We start from the raw sequence: 17,118 nt of genomic DNA, 5'->3' as shown, positions 1-17,118 counted from the left end.
AAACTTTCTTTCCATGGAAAGTAATTTGAAAGCTGCCATACACTTATTTGCATACATTTTAATGCATTTCTCAATCTGTGCTTCCCTCATCATCCCATGTACCCTCACCAACTTCGAAATTTAGGAATTCCTTGAGGACAAAAAAGCAGAAAAGAGGATAGTTTGAGTTGTTGTTGACAGACAGTGTTTATGCCTCTGTTCTCATGAGTCCTTCAGAGCTGCTGCTAGAGAAGTGGAAACATGGGAAACAGAGTGGGCAAGGTGGTGTAGGAGATGAAGGATTTTACGTATAGAGATGGGAACAATAACCTGAAGATACCAAAGCAAACCATAAACTTTGGGCAAATAAATCCAAACAGAACATAGAAATTGAAAGGTATTAACATGTTTAATCAGCTCACAGAACTTGAAGGGAAGTGTGGCAGATTTAGTTTCTATCCACGAGCAAAAAGATGCTGTAAAATCTTGTCCAATGTGTTATTGCTAGCTAAGTTCATGGCTCTCACCTCTAGAAAAAGGTAGTGATGTGACACACTGGCAGGGCTCTTCCCAACCCACTTGAGTTGAAATATAAATTTCCTGATCGCAGAAGTTCCCTGTTAACCCTTAATCCTGACTTCACCATGACTCATGATGCCATAGCGTCCATGCTTCTGCCATGAAGACCAGCCTCTAATTGCTCCCAAAGTTTCTCACTTGTGCTTCTTCGATCATGATGACCACAAATCAGAGAAAATAGAAGCTGTGGTTTCTTTCATACTTAAATGACGTTTTCCATTTTTCCAACCATGTATATAATTTTTTTTTATGTCTTTACACTAGACACGTTATTCCAAGAATGGAATTGCTTTCGAAGTTGGCAGTACTCCTGCTTTTCCTATGGCACCAGCAGTCCCATCCTGGTGACAAGTGTCCCTTTCTTGTCTATCTTGACTTCAGGCTGACCCAGGGCAGCTTGCTGTTGCTCCGTCAACGGAGGCAAGAGAGGATGGATTAAAGATGCCTGTTGATGTTACTAAGCTACAGGGAAGCCATAGGAGGAGATAGCCAGCTGCCCCCGGAGGGCTGCCTGACCATCATGTGCAGCCACTGGTAAGAGTGGATTGACCACCTCAGGTGCTGGTGACTGGAGGCCTGAAGGCTAAAAGATGGGTGTTGCCACCTCACTACTTTTGCATTCTACAGACCAGAAGTGACACTGTAGTTGGAAGTTGGATGCATAATGGCCAATACACAGGCCCACACATGCAGCTCTAGTCCAAGGGTTGGTCTTGGATCTCCAGTAACCCACATCCTTGATCTTGTCCTGTGCCCATCATGAGAGTCCCTTAAAATCGGTATGTCAAGGCCATTCTGGCCACCCAACCTGCAATCCTGTGGAAGAAATACTGTGCTTACAGAAATACCCTCCTAGAACTGGAGTCTGGCCACAGGACCTGGTGCAATCGCATAGGCTATAGAGGCAGGACATCTTGTTGACCCACAGATGCAGTAGTGTTGGACAGGACTTTGAAGGGGAGAAATAGGAATAAGGGCCCAAGCAGGTCTGCCTAGCCTCAGAGGGCCCTAACCCCATGACTTGGCCATGCCTGGCTCATCACCACTGTGGAGGCACTTAGGAGAAGTTGGGACATGTGCTTCCCAAGACAAGGACCTACACAAGACCAGGTCCAGGTGTGGAGTCCATAGCCTAGACAGCACTTTGCCCTGACCTGTCAGTCCCAGGCACTGAAAAGGGGTTTGGACAACTTTGAGGAAGGTACTCCAAAGTGGGAGCCCTACCAGGCAAAGTCTGGAGCAGGGGCTTGGCTTACTTGTGTCTAAGGGTGATACTGCCCTAGCTCCCAAGGGGCCCAGTGACGATACTGCACAAAGAGACACTAAAGAAGCAGTAGGATCCGAAGTATAGATGCTACATCCCATACCAGGCTCATGGAAGACCCCTCTCACGGACCCAGGACCCTTGCATTGAGCCAGATCATGGCCGCAGTCATCTAGCCCTGTTGTGAGAGCTGGTGTGTTGGCCGGACCTTCTTTGCTACTGCTTCTAGTTTAGAGCAGTGCTTTTCAAGCCTATGTGCATGGGGGATCACCTGGGGATCTCGTTAAAATGCAGATTCTGAGTCAGCAGGTCAGGGGTTGGGCCTGAGGATCTGCACTTCTGACCAGCTCCCAGGTGATGCTGACTCCACTGCTCTGTGAGCCACACTGAGTATCAAGCCTTCTCTGTTGGCAGGAGAGAAGCAGAGGCTGAAAGACAAAGGGTGAGCAAGGCAACATGTGGATGGGGAGAACAAAGAGGAAGAAAGAACTAAAGGAGGAAGGATTGGGTAAATGTGGCTTGCTTTCTGTGCATTAGAGATGGCTAATGAGGATCCTTCTCCTGATTACAGCTGACGTCAGCGTCTAAGGGTTTTGAGGGAACAACTCCCAAAGTTTTTACCTCCAGCATTTCCCATCCTCTTACCCATGTGAAACATTTCAAATGGAATGGGAATGCTGGCCTCAAAAGAACAGGCCATCACTCATTTCTATTCAGCCAGATATTTTTTGAGCGCTCGCAAGTAACTCGTGGCCTGACACAAGACATTCTCTGAAGGGATGCTGGGCTGTCTTCATCTCCACACTGCAGAGAACGCAAGTGCTTGTACTTCATCAGGTTGCATTTCTGAGGTTAGCATGGTCCTGTGGCTTCTCAGAACACAATGATAACTCCCACTAAAGTATTTGAGCCCAGTACATGGCAAACGGTGCCCCTCTCTCTTTTCCCCTGCCTTCTCTGCAGTCATGGACAGCCCTGGGACCAGGCTGGGTTTCTCTGTCTTAACCTGTCAGACTAGCGAGAAAACACAGCACTTGTCTCACGTGGGAAGAGCTAAGAGAAGAGTCTTTTGCTCCTTAGAAACAGAAGCTTTGTCATTGTTTATCTTGTAGTTTTACCCCACTTAACAAATTTCCTTCTAAAATGAATGAAGTTTTCATTCCATGTAGCATTTTAATTTTAGTAGTAGTTAAAAATGAACAGAGGTTATTTTGCAATAATGAATCAGAAACACTAGATGTCAGAAGAGAACAAGCTAACCTGAGGTTTAACCACCTGGGTTTACATTCAGCCGTTTAGAAGAGTAGATTTTAGGAGGTTGCCAGGAACCGAAAGAATGTTTCATAGCACAGTCATTGTATTTATTTAAATACTAACGGTTTATTGAATCGTTATGTTGTGTCTGTCAATTATATGTCAGTTAAAAAAACTAACGGTTGTATAAACATAAGCTTATACCTAATACTAGATATTTTATTTTCTGATCTATGAGAAGGTCCTGAAAACACCTAATAAAAAGAAAGGGAACAATTTTAAGTATCTTTTAAGGGCCAGGTAATTTCATGTACATAAATCTGTGGTCTATATACACAATTCCCAAGCCCTATTCCCCTTCTACCTAAACTGAGCAACTTTAAGGCTAGAGGAGTTTGTTTGTTTTGTTTTTCTCCCCCGATGGGTAAAGAACCAGAGCTTCGCATAGAGATGCTTCTGGGGAGACCTATGCTGAAGGCACCAAATCAATCAAGAGGTAGTCCTTGAACATGTACTACGAGCAAGGTCCATGTAGGAGAAGCACTTTAAACAGACATTGATGTTGGATTTTTCCCCCCATAGATGAAAGTTTCTCAACATGATGTACTCTAAATCTTATCTTAATTTCTCTTTTGGATTTAAGGAAAAAATCCCTGATCATTAGTTTTTCTATTGAAATTGTTCGTTATTGCATAAATTTAGCATATTTTAGGCTCCCAATTCTCTGACACTTATCATAATTTCTCATAAACCTAATTAAGAGTTAGTCTGTAGAAACTTAGTACCACCTAATATCTTTTGCTGTAGTTCAGCATTTAAGTTAATTCATCCTGGAAACTTTTCAGGGAGAGGCTCAAAGTTTGAGAGAATTAGAGACTCTCAGAATGGGAGAGTACTTCCATTATCCTGGTGGGCATTGGGTAGATGCCATATTTCCATTAATGACATTTAAACGGGATTTCTTTTAGTTCAGCAACATTATTCCTGGACTACCTTGAACTGTTGGTAAATTAAAAGTCACAATTTCTTCTTCTCTGGCTTATCTATCATATCTTCCAACCAGTTTCCCAGTGGGATGAGGGTGGCAAGAGTCCCGGCATCAGAGGCCAAGGGCTCAGTCCCATTGCTTTTATTCCTGTAATCTTGGGCAAATCGTACACTTTTCATACAGTCATGAAAGTTTCTGCTCATTCTCTGAGCACTTCCTATCCTGTAAAATTACCCTTCAGGTTTTTCAGCCCAGAGTAGATGCTTTCCTTTTTCTTTTACATTCTTTGGTACTCTAAAAAAAAAAAAAATTAATTTCATCCATTTTTATAAAGTTGAATAAGACAATAAAAGTTTTCAATCTGCTCAGTTAGAATGGCAATTACTGTCCTTTCTTTCTCTTTCAATTTTATAAAATAAATTGATGTGAAAATGATCATTACATTTTTTCTTCTCTAGTCAGAAGAATCTAAATGACTTGGTTCCTCTTTACTAGTCTTGATCCAGAAACAAAGTAGCTACTAAATAATATATACAAATATTTTGGTATAATTAACAATGATGATTGGCCCCAATGTTGAGGGTAAAAGTCACATAAAGCAAAGTTTGAACTAAGAATAGATTTTAGAACAATAATAATGTAACCATGATAATAGAATTACATTGAATTAAAAACTGTCACTTCCCCTTAGTGTAGTGTCACATATTTGCAAATATAAGTTGTGTCTTGCTTTTATTAACTGGGTCAAAAACATGTTTTTTTATTGCTGGGTATGTGGCCATCCTAGTTGGCTGGGTCCTTGCCCCTTGGGAGGACTGGATGACCCAGTCAGGACCTAGTCTTGGCGGCTAGGATTGGCCAAAGTAGGGGGTGGGTCAAGGGTTCAGACAGGGCAGGAATCCTGTTTAATGTGGTCCAAAGTGGGGCAGTGAGGCAAATGCAAACCAGAGTACACAGCGGGAGTCAGAGAGCACTAAGCAAAAAGGGTGAGAGCAATGCGGTAATTGGAAGATGGAACGTGGAGTGAGGGACTGCAGTGAAGAGAGACTGAAGTGTGAGCCAACTCTACCAGTCAGCTGCGTCCCAGATAAGCGTCCCAAGTCCAGGGGGAGATTGTCGTTTACTGGACGGTGTTTTGGTGGGGGCATGCCTCATTGGTGAGATCCGGTGCCAAGACTTTACTAACTGAGATACCCCATCTGTAGAAGCGGCATTTGCCCAACTGGGGCATGGAGGATCTTTACTATAAAGCCACACTGGCTGATACTTAAACCACTTTTTTCTCAATGCCCGGGTTGCAGACCACTTTAGAGGCCTCCTGTGTAGCAATTACTCTGGGCCACCAGCCACTCTGCATTTCCTACTTCGTCTCTTCTGCCTCTGGTCTCTTCCCCAGAGAGGGTTTGATATTTAGGTGTTTTTCTTTCCTCTCCCAGTCCCCTTATGTTTCTGGGTCGTTGGGGTGGGCTACCTCGTTTTGTGGTTCACGGCGTGATGTATAAGCTCGGGCTCCAGCCCCAGCCTTGGCCTCAAGCTGTGTGTGTGTCAGCTAGCTGTGGTCAATGAACCCGAGCAGAATGTGCCCATGTGTGGTGAAGGCTCCAGCATCCACTGGGTAAGTTAAATTTAGGGGAAAATGATAAGAGGCCTCATTTTGGTCTTGTGTATAGGCTATGATCTCCAATGAAGCTTTATTTTATTTTTCTTTTTAGATTTTATTTATTTACTTGGGGGGAAGGTGGGGGAAGGCACAAGCCAGGAGAGGGACAGAGGGAGAGGGAGAGAGAGAATCTGAAAAATTTTCCAGCCAAGCTGAGCATGGAGCCCTCCAGGGCTCCATCCCAGAACCCTGAGATCATGATCTGAACAAAAAAAATAAGAGTCAGATACCCAACCGATGAAGCCACCCACGCGTCCCCATAAAGCTTTAAATAGCTTTAAATAGCAGTGCCACGATGACTGTATTTTAGTCCTTCCCTGTGTGCCTAGAGAAGGAAAGTTGAAGGACTAGTCTTCCTAGTCTGAGGTGCAGAGTGGTGACCTGGTGAGGCAGGAGCCTCCTAGGGTTGGACACGGCTTCTTCCCTGAGCCTACCCAAGTATACCTTCATATGCACCCCCAGCCATCAGTGGCCCTGTTTGCACAAATCTGTGGTCTCCATGGTGTTCACCCAGGTCTCTAGGGCAGGAAAGGGTGTGCAGGTCTGAGTGGAACCCACCATCTCCAGGTGGAGGGAGTGCTAAACTCAGGGGTGACTGGCAGTATCTCAGCTTTTCCCATTGCAGTGACTTAAAATAACCATTGCATTTAACTTATGATTCTGTGTGTGTTTGGTAGTCCTTTGGTCTGGCCAGGTAATGGGTTTATACCCACGTGCCCTGTCCAAGACACGGATCCTTCCAGAGCCAACCCACAAGGCACTGGAAGCACTGGGCAGGGATCCATTCAATTCTGCATTTGTGAACTTGTCTTTGTCCTCGTGTCAGGCCAGTTAGACACAGTGGCCTTTTCAAAGCATTGAAATATAACTTAAAATTTGTTAGCCTCAAGGCTGACAATCAGCCCATCAGCTACTGTCTTAAAATGTAAATTTGATTTTTTGTTCTGGTTATGGCAAGGACAACAGAAGACAATTGGCATTGAAAAGACGGTTTATTTCTTGTAGTTTTTAAGAGGAAGGGGGATGTCATGCCATGCAGGGTCACACACCTTGGTCAGGCAGAGAGAGCAAGAGACCTAGGGGAAGGAAAATTTATTGCAGCCTTTGTGGGAAGGAACACTGTGCAAATCAGGGTAAAAAGGCTAAGCCAGTTTAGCACTGGCTGGTTTGCATAATTTCAGCAGACTCAGGGTGTAGGGGCCACGCCTAGTTCTATAACGGCTGTCCCTGGTGATTAGGATGGAGAGCAGTGTCCTGATGTGTAAGAGCCTGATAAAGTAGGTGGGAAGTAAGGAGAGGTTGGGAGCTCTAGGAATTAGCTAGCCCTGATAGGGGCAGCCCTTTCCCTGTCAGGAAAGCCCCAATGTCAAAGCGTCAATACAGAAGCTTAGAAAATGTGGTTCATACGCTACCTGTGCCTTCTGTGCCTCAGTCTCCACACGCCCCTAGGAAGTTCTTACTTAGATTTCTTTAACTATTTCCCTTCCCTTACGGTTGTGGGATTCAGATGGCATCTTCAGAGAAATGGTAGATGTTATCCCCAGAGCTCATGATACCCCACTCCTTGCCCCCTTGCTTATCCACGAAAGCTGAAGTATCCATAGACCACCAAGTCCCCCAACATCTGATCTCAGCCCGTATTTGGTGCTTGGATATTGGAACCCTTGTTGGAGAGTCAGATCTGACTGTTTACTACTCCTCATTCAGAGACCCAAGACCCAACAGAATTTGGACAGAGAGCAATCTCTGTTGAATCAACTGTATGACGGGCTTGCCTGCCACCATTGCTAGGAGGTAGAAATGGAAGGGCGTGCCTCTTTCACAAAGACTATGGTTTTTATGCTGACAACTTCCTCACTTTCTCTGATAAAACAGAGACTCTGGCTGCTGGTCAGTGCCTGGCACAGCCAAGGTCACCCAGAGGGACCTCCTGGATGCCCCCGACACCTCAGGGAGTGGACACTGGCCCTATTTTTAAAATCCACATCCTCCCAAGGTACTGTGGTGTCTGACATACAATGTTGCCAGTGTTCAGTGACACCCCTCCCTGGCTTCTGTGATGGCTTCTGGAAGTCAGCAGACGTCATCTGAGCTCCTGGTCTACTCTCAAGCCCGTATGATCATGCGGGCCTCTGTCCCTTTTTCTTAGTGGTTCTCAGAAGTCGAGGGTGTGCCAAGACTGTCAGCATACCAAAGGGGAGAATGGCTGTTACCAACTAGATGCAGGCTGATTAGCGACGACGTGACCATCAGACTACACTGGGAACATAGGTCGCTAAGTCCTTTCCAGGCAGAACCTGGGAGATGGGCATTTTCCCTCCCGCCCTCTGCCCTGAGGCCAAGCGTAGAGACATACGACATCCTCCTGCCCCTGTTTGAAAACTGCTTCTTTGTTTCGTTTAGCCTTTTGGGACTGGTGAATTCAAGCCCTGTAGGCTATGAGAGGTAGGTGACTTAGGGGCCCATCCCTCAGTGGACAGCTGTCAATGTTGGGGCACTAGATGTGTGGACCAACTCCATCTAGGAGATACTGTCAACCTGGTTTTATTGTTGGAGTGAGCCAGAGGGAGGTGGAGGACATGCCTCCTGGCTCTTCTGGGTCTGGGACAGACTGCTTTCAGCACCCACTTGGCTGTTAATTAGAAGCAGGAGCCTCAGGCAGCAGCTTGTAGAAAGTAGGCAGTTAAATTCCTTCCGGGCAAACACTGGATAATTTGCATTTTCATCAGCTCCCTCTGCACCGAGAGCCCTGGGGGTCAGCCAAGCTGAGGGAGTGTACATCTGCCAGTTAACATGGGCTTCTTTGTTTGCTGTAGTCTTGTGGGACTCGCTGGTATAAGCCCTGGTGGTTTTCTGAGATAGGTGATTTGGGGGCCCATCCTTGCGAGCCATCCTGAGGAGTTGGGGTAGCAGATGTGTTATCTAAACCTCTGCCTCCTCAGGGAGATGCTGGGAGAAGGGTTATTCCCTCCCAACTGCACTGCGTCGGGGGTCTGTGGCAAGAGCCTGCCTTGGGCTTTCCTACTCACCTTGATGCTGATATTTTCTCAGTTCCCTGATGTATCCGAATCCCTCTGCGAGTCTCAGGATTTCCCTCAGAGAGAACTGCTCTGTGTACAGTTGTGATATTCAAGGGATCCATGGAGGAGGGAAATTCAAGAGACTCTTACACTGCCATCTTGGTCCAGACCTAGATTTTTTTTTCTTTAGACGTTCGTTAATCTTTTTCTTTAAGCCTAGAAAGTTCTTCCATCTTCTTGTTTCTATTTTCTATTTTTTTCCTGATTTTTCTGTGGTATGATTTTTTTTGACTCTATAAACCCACGGAAGTTCATTTTGGAGTGTGGCCCGAGTTTATCAGGTAATTTTTTGTTCCATATTTACAAATGGTTTTTCTGGCAGCATTATCAAATAAGTGTCTCTTCCCCCTTGTGGACGATGCTGTCTATAATCAAACATACCACATTTTTATAAACACTGTTATCCATTTTGTATTATTTTGTTTCCTTAATTTCTGCTTATGCCAGTCATACTAGTTATATTATAAGGTCTTTGTAATATAGTACAATGTAAGGCCAATTTTCTGTTACTGCCTTTTAAAGAATTTGTTTTGACCTCCTCTTTTTTTTAAAGTTTTAATTTAAATTCCAGTTAACATACAGCATAATATTAGTTTCAAGTGTGCGTGATATCTTTTCCTATTTATATATTAAGATTAAATAGAGGAGTATTTTGTTGGGTCCTCAAAACCCTCCCACATCCGACATGGGTTTTAGCTGGAATACTATAAGCTTATAAATTAATTTGGGAAAAATGGGCATCTTTAGGTTTAGCTTTTCCCATATAGCAATATACAATGTATCTTTTATCTCTCTTTTTTTTTTTTTAAAGATTTTTTTTATTTGACAGAGAGAGAGTAGGCAGAGAGGCAGGCAGAGAGAGAGGAGGAAGCAGGCTCCCTGCTGAGCAGAGAGCCCGATGTGGGGCTCGATTCCAGGATGCCGGGATCATGACCTGAGTCAAAGGCAGAGGCCTTAATCCACTGAGCCACCCAGGCGCCCCTCTTTTATATCTCTTAATTCAGTTAATTCCATATACATTTCTCATGAAGATTTTTCTTAGTTAATCTGTTTTCTATTACTACTTCTCAATGGGATTTATTCATTTACTTTCTTAAATGGAAAGTTTTCAACACACATCCCTTGGATTTATCAGAATAGCATGTCTTTTAAAATTTTTAACAGGTTTTCTTTTTTTTGGTGGGGATGTGGGGCCTGGAGTATTACATTCCACTGATTTTTGTAGGTGAATTTGTACCTGCTCTTATTAATTCTGGTAACTAATTGATCCCCAAGGCCTTATTATAGTTTATTCATTTTATATAATATATTTATACATAAATATATATACTTATATTTTTATATAATATATTAGGATTATTACTTCCTCTTTTTCTTTTTGTACATATGTACATTTTCCATGTTCTATGTGACGATTCTTTCCCAGAAATAGAGAATTGAATGCACATGTTAAATTAAGGCAGGCTGAATCATTTAGATTTTGAAATGTTGCAATTAAAATAGCATGGGTAGGGTTTACAGACTTCTTCTTTATGTGAATAAAAGGCTTCCAAGAAGTGGCAGAGTAATCACAGTATATAATTTTCTGGAAGGCATTATCCCAACCAGCCACTTGCAGGTAGAATAAGATGTGTGTGGATTTGCTGCTCTGGTACTACAATTAAGCTATTACCTTTTCTTTGCTTTCAAACAGAAAGTTCTGACAAAAGCTGTGGTGCCTCCAGGGCCTCTTGGAAACCACACAATGATGCCCTTGTGTTGAGCTGTATGTTAAAAAAAGGACCATTGCTGCACTAATGAACCTGTGTCAAGATACTACTAGTTCAGTTCCCATCACTTCTAATTAGGGCTTCCAGAATTCTTTGAACCTTGCCAGGTCTCTGGCTGGGACCATTTTAATATTTCCACTCCAAAGTCTGGCTGCTAATTTTGATTTTTTTTCCTCTATAGGATTTCCCAAATCATTATGACATAGAAGTCATTGACTTTGCCTTTCATAACGGAAGCTTTCTTTTTAAAACCTTTTTTTGTTTTGAAATAATTTCAGTCTTAGAGAAGAATTGTAGTTATTATACAAGGAATCCCCATATATCCTTCACTGAGATTGCCCAATTGCTAATATTTTCCACACTTGCGTTATCATTCTCTTTCTCTGCTCTATACACACATGCGCACTTTCTTTTTTTGAACTACAAGAGATTAAATTACAGGGGCTGTCTTTTACCCCTAAATTCTTCAATGTATATTTCCTAGTAACAAGGATGTTCTCTTATATAATATTGTATAATTATCAGCATCAACACAACTTACTAAAATGTTTCCATTTGTCTTGCCCAGAATCACATAATGTATTTAAGTGGTCATGTCTTCTTAGTGTCCTTCAACATATTCCTCAGTCTCTGTCTTTCATGACCTTGAATTTGCGAAGACTATAGGTGACTTATTTTGTGGAAACTTTCTCCTAATCCTAAATCTTCAACAATTTACAAAGGTATGACCTTTAGCTTGCAATTGAGCCTCTGTTATCTTCATTTTCCTATCTAACCTGAAGACATTTACCTCCTATCTGTGATTAAAGAGCTCACACGTACAAGGGCAAAAGCATGGGGAGGAAATTGACATTTGCTGAGAGCCTGCAAAGTCTCTGGACTGGGCAGTTAATAAACATCTCATTTCATTAGCACATCCATCCTGTAGTATAAATTATTATTATTGCTATTATGCACATTTTGCAAATGAGGAAGCAGATGCTCAGAGATTGTAACCTGCCCAAAGCCACACAGTTGGAGTAGGACATTCTGCAGCCCAAATCCTCCATTTCATCACACTCTTTCTGCCAGGGCACCTACTCTATCTTGACCTTCATCCACACTTGGTTCTATATAGACCGTGACTTCTGCAGGGTCTTCTAGCCTTCCATGGAGATTATTACTGTATTACCTTTTTCCTCCATTGGAATGTGAGCAGCTCCTGAGGGGGAAACACCGTAGTTATTTATTTTGTAGTCCTGTGCCTAACTCAAAGCTTAGAATGTCAATAGTTCCTGAATGAAGACATTGGAGCATATAAAGTCTAAGAGGAATAAGAAAGGCATCTTGTGGACTCAACTGAAGTTTTCCATATTCAGGACTGTGACCACTGCCTGAGCCCTGGAGCTGGGTTCTTTTTCTCTTGTTAGGGAAACACTGACTTGCCTTGGCACCAGGAAGACATGCTCTTTTGATCCCCTCCAGACCTTATTAGCTGTGGCTTCTTAATCTTAGTTGATTAATCCTCACCACTCTGACTGTTAAGCATTGGATTGGCCAGAGTCCAATCCTGGGACCTCTTCTCTCCTCTCTCTGCATTAACCTACTTGGTATTCTCTAGTCTCAGGGCTCTAAACACAGCATGGCTACCTTAAAATTTGTATCCGGCCTGGATCTTCCTGACCTTCAGACTCATTGTCTACCTGCTTATTCTACATCTGTTCATGGATGCCTCATAAGCATCTCAAACTCAACAAGTAAAAATCGGAGTCCCGGTTTTCCTTCCACCTCAGTAAATGGAAACTTCCATCTTTCTTTGCTCAGACTGAACCTTGTAGATTCATCTTTGACTTTTTTTTTTTCTCTTATACCCACACACAACCCAGCAGAAAATTCTCTCAGATTTCAGGTGCTGGGATCATGATGCAGTGATAGTTTCTTAAGCACCTTTTGAATTTTTACTGAAAACCAAAAGAGTGCCCATCCTGAATTGTGTCTACTCAAAATTCATTTGTTGAAGCCCTAGCCCCCAGTGTAGTGGCATTTGGAAGATGGAGCTTTGGGAAGTAATTAGATTTAGATGAGGTCATGAGGATAAGGCCTTCGTGATGGAATTGATACCTTTACAGAAGAGATATCAGAAAGCTTGCTCTCTTTCTCTCTGCCCTGTGAGCACATAGCGAGAAGCAGGGTCTATAAGCCAGGAAGAGAGCTCTCACTAGAATATGACCATGGTGATACCCTGATTTCAGACTTCCAACCTCCAGAACTGTGAGAAAATAGATTTCGGTTCTGCTGTTTAAATAGTCCAATCTCTGGCATTTTTGTTATGGCAGATCAAGCCAACTAGTCACGGACCAATCTGTGTAGTGAATGGAAAAAATACCCATGGAAACCATCTTTGAGAAAACTAGAGGACAGAAAATCTCCACAAATCTTCTCTCAGAGGAAAGACATGTTTAAATAGAATTTAGATATATTCAGACATATTCAGAATTCAGACCTATTGTCTAAACCCCTACCAGCAATAGACAGTTATATAGCAGGAGTGGTAGAAAATTAGAATTGAGATTCTTAGAAATGTCTAGTGAAAAATCTCTTCTATAAACTCATAGCATAATTTTGAAGGAAAATAACTAAAAATAGAAAATGAATTGAAAGAGTAGGAACCTGGGGCAAGGGGTAAGGAAGGCTGAGAGAGGGGAGGTATGGGGAGGGGAGGGGAACTCAGGGGAAATGGATTCCAGAAGGTGGGGTCAATGCTGAGTGCAAACACAGGGCTAGATGCAGAAAACCTTCATGAACCAGTCCCCATCCTTTAATTTTTAATTAAAAAAATTTCACCATCTCATTGGAGAAATTCTGTCAGTTGTCCCCCAGACTGTCCCCCTTTTTGATTTTGTCTTTTTGCCACCTACATCTCCTGTAAACCAGATGTTAGCTGTGCACATTTGATCAGAAACAAGATCAAGTTCTTGACAGAAATACATGTACTAGTACTTGGTAAGTACAGCCTCCTGAATCACTCCAGGAAGGACACAATGTCCTGTGATGGTTTTCCCACTTCTCATGGCAGAAGACCAATCACTAGGTCCAGGGGTGACAACTTGATCCTTCCACTGTGAAGTCCTCTGTCAGCTAGCTCCTCTGACTTGTGACCACGGAGTCCAGCCACTTGCCACCAGTATGGCCAACACTGCTGTGGTCCAATCCACCTCCATCCCTCACCTGGAGTATTGCAACACTTTCCTCCCCTGCCACTGCTCCTTATTCCACGAAGGAACTGGAGTGAATCTTTAGAAATCTGGTTCCCCTCATGTTACTCTTCTGTTCAGAACTTTCCAGCCTCCTCCTAACTCACTCAGAGTAAGAGCCAATCTTTTGCACTGACATCCTGGGTCTCAGGGATCTGGGTCCCAGCTCATATTCACCAGCCCTGCCCTTCCTTGCCCCCTGCCAGCCACCAGCACTTCTGGCCTCCTCTCTGTGTCTCGAGCCTGCTAAGCATGCTCTCTGACCTGGCCTTTGTACGCACAGCTGCTTTGTCTGAAATACCCTTCCCCAGAGAGCTGCCATCTCCTGTCCCTGCCTTCTACCTAGTCTTTCTTTCAACCCCCTTCTCAGTGAGGACTTCCCCGATCGCTCTCCAGAAAATTATAACTCTTGTCTTGGTGCTGCCTCTACCCTTTGCCTGCTTTGTCTCCACAGCATATAAAACTACCGGATGCAATTTGATTTGCTTGCTCATGGAAGTATTTTCTGCCTCCACAGCTAGAACATAATTCTCCTGAAGGCGGAGACTGTATTTTGTCCTACGCCACGGCCTGGGGGTGGTTGGCGCCATTTGGTGGCTGACAAGGACCTGTGCACTCAGGACTGAAAAACCCCCAACCGAGCGGGTCCTGAGTGGACAGCGGAGGAGGACTGTTCCTGAGCGCCAAATCACAGTGTATTTTTTTAATGGTTTTTTTATGGAAATTTTGGCTACTCTTCGCTTTTGCTTTCTGCACTCACTTTCCAACATCATTCCCTGAGTAGGACTTGACTCCACTATGGAAAGTGATGTCCATGTGGCCTCCTTCATAAAATAGGTAACAAAAACCCAGCAACCCAAAGGTCTCGAAGGCCCCTGACCACAATTAGTAAGCAGGCACTGGTGTCTTTGTCCTCAAGCATCAAATATACCAAAGAGATGTGCTGGGCTCATGGTCCCGATTTTAATAATCCAAACCCCCTAAACACCATGCTTTCTTGCTTCCAACTCAAAATACTTGTCAGCGTGGCACCACACAGAGAAAAATCTGTAAATCTCACTCTGTAAAGCACTGCAGAGTCATACATATCTTCAGTCGGAGTTTTCCTTTTTATTTTTTTATGAGGCTGCGGAGGAGTGGGGCAAGGGCCTTGCGCCACAAATTCGCCAAGATTTCCTGCCATCGCCTGTCGACATCATTGGTTCTGAAAGGAACAGAGTCACCCTCATCTCCTCCTGCCTCACCAGGCTCTCACCCACCTTGCCTTCTCCTTCTCTCTGCCTTGTCCCCAGTCTCCTTTTTTCCACGTGTCTCCATGATGTTTCTAACATAGATCAGTGTAGCTTTCATCTCTGCTTTTGTTTTTCCCAGCACCCAGCCTCCTTCCACACCCAGTCCCATGAATGACGGGGGGGGGAGTGTGAGCGAGGGTCTTCCCTACCTGCTGGGACACGACGTGGGCTGGGCAGCCCCGGTCCATGCTGACACTGTCTGCATCACCCTGTGAGTTCCCACTCCTGTCTGGCCTCTTAGCTGTGTCCCATCCCCCCACTCCTGCCTGCAGTCCGCCCCACTTGCATGAATTCCTGAGGGACGTAGAGGACAAGCATCGGAAATGTCTACTTTCCACAGGTGATGCCTCCGCCATGCCCACTTAATCGTGGTTTATTTGCTGAATATTAAAATGTTCTCGGATCCACATAGGCCATCTGCTTTTCCTCCAGATACCCTGCGCCCTGGTCCATGAAGCATCTGTAGTGCTATTTCCCTGTATGTCATTAAGGATGGGGATGTGCTAATGTAAATACCAATCGGAAAGCTTGAGTCATTTTTCCAATGTTTCCATCATGCTGTTTGCTGTATTACGATTCCAAATTATTCTACTTTAGGTGCCACTTTACAGGATCGTCAGAGTCCTACTCCAATATTTGGATCCCAAATGACAGATTTAATGGCCTTCATTAATACCCCGATGATGTAGGCTTAATTTTACGGTTCACCTGTTCTTGCTGTTTACTTTCCTGAGCTTCAGCCAAGCCGAAGAAACTGTGTGAAAACAGAATCTCGTTGTCTATGAAAGAAAACGCCACCTTCCTTAGTAGAAAGGAAACCTGGATTTACGTACACTGGTACCTGAAAGGGACTCTGCATGTGGGGGTGGGGGAAGCTTCTACCCTTCTGCACTCCTCTCACCATGTCTTTCTCACACTGGATCCAAGGACATGCTTCTGCCCTTGACTGTTCTAGTTGATGAGGAGTTGTGACACTTCTGGTGTAAGATCAAAACATGTTGTTTCTTTACTTTCAACTCGAATTTTCCTGAACAGATTCTAGATGGGAAGTCCAAAAAATCTTTCCCTTGGTCTATGTCCCCAGGGACCTACCAGCCCAGCTCAGTTACCCTGAGAGGACCAGGGTAATTGATTTCTTCATAACCTCTCAGAGATATTCTTAGACAAATACTGACATGACTCCCCCTTTTCCCCTCTAGACACGGTAACACACTGCATAGGCTTCTACAAGTGGCCATCTCCCTTGCTCTCTTGGAAATTCTCCAGCACAGAATTCCCTATTTTTTTCTGATGGCTCCATAATGACCCACTGTATGGTTACACCTTAATTTATTTAGCCACTTTCCTACTGGTAGCCATTTGGGTTGCTACTTATCTTTACTTTACTCCCGAAATGCTTCAATAAAAAAACAATGAATAACTTCTTTGCACATAGGTGAAATCTGTAAGATAACTTTTTAGAAACTCTTGGGTCAAAGAGCAGGTCCAGCCTTAATGGTAATATGTAATGTCAAATTTACACTAATAGTATTCCAATGTATGCCCCCCCCACACACATACACACAAGTAATGTATACAGTTAACAAGATTTTACAAAAGGCTTGGGAATAATGTAAAGGAAATAAACCTAGTGGCCTGAAGTTAGATAATATAGTTTATGAGATATGGCTTTTTCATCTTTAGATAGTGATCCATTGAAGGAATGCTTTGCTTCCTAGCTCTCAACCTGCTGGACAGAGCAGAAACTCTCAGTGAGATGGGGGACTTGTCTTCTCCTCCCTCACCTGCCTCACATCCTCCCATCTCACTGAGCCAGAAGGGAACACAGAAGCTTTAGGTACTGCAACTCAGGGAATAGAACACATGGTATTTTTCTTATCTCTACTGAGCAAGGTCATTGAAAGGACATGACTGCCAATTGACTCCTGGGCTGGATCCACCACCTGGAGTCTCTCTCACGTCCTTTCCTGTCCTTGGAATGTGGGTTCACTTGCCTTTCCCATTCTGAGAGGCTGCTCCA

General features: G+C 43.8%; 1 long non-coding RNA gene across 2 annotated transcripts; it reads left to right on the top strand.

Moving 5' to 3' along the window:
• Window positions 1–832: 832 nt before the first annotated feature.
• On the top strand, window positions 833–15,916 carry LOC116882315. 2 transcript variants are annotated; one of them, XR_004385620.1, is made up of 3 exons: window positions 833–1,092; window positions 13,487–13,555; window positions 15,696–15,916. It is a non-coding gene; the product is annotated as an uncharacterized LOC116882315 (long non-coding RNA). The 2 variants fall into 2 exon arrangements; XR_004385621.1 differs by lacking the exon at window positions 833–1,092 and adding an exon at window positions 5,656–5,679.
• The last annotated feature ends 1,202 nt before the right edge of the window (window positions 15,917–17,118 follow it).

Source organism: Lontra canadensis, unplaced genomic scaffold, assembly GCF_010015895.1.
Source record: "Lontra canadensis isolate GAN:19392208 unplaced genomic scaffold, GSC_riverotter_1.0 scaffold83, whole genome shotgun sequence".
Taxonomy (NCBI): Eukaryota; Metazoa; Chordata; class Mammalia; order Carnivora; family Mustelidae; genus Lontra; species Lontra canadensis.
The sequence above is the reverse complement of the archived record's forward strand: the minus strand, read 5'-3'. Positions and strand labels throughout refer to the sequence as shown.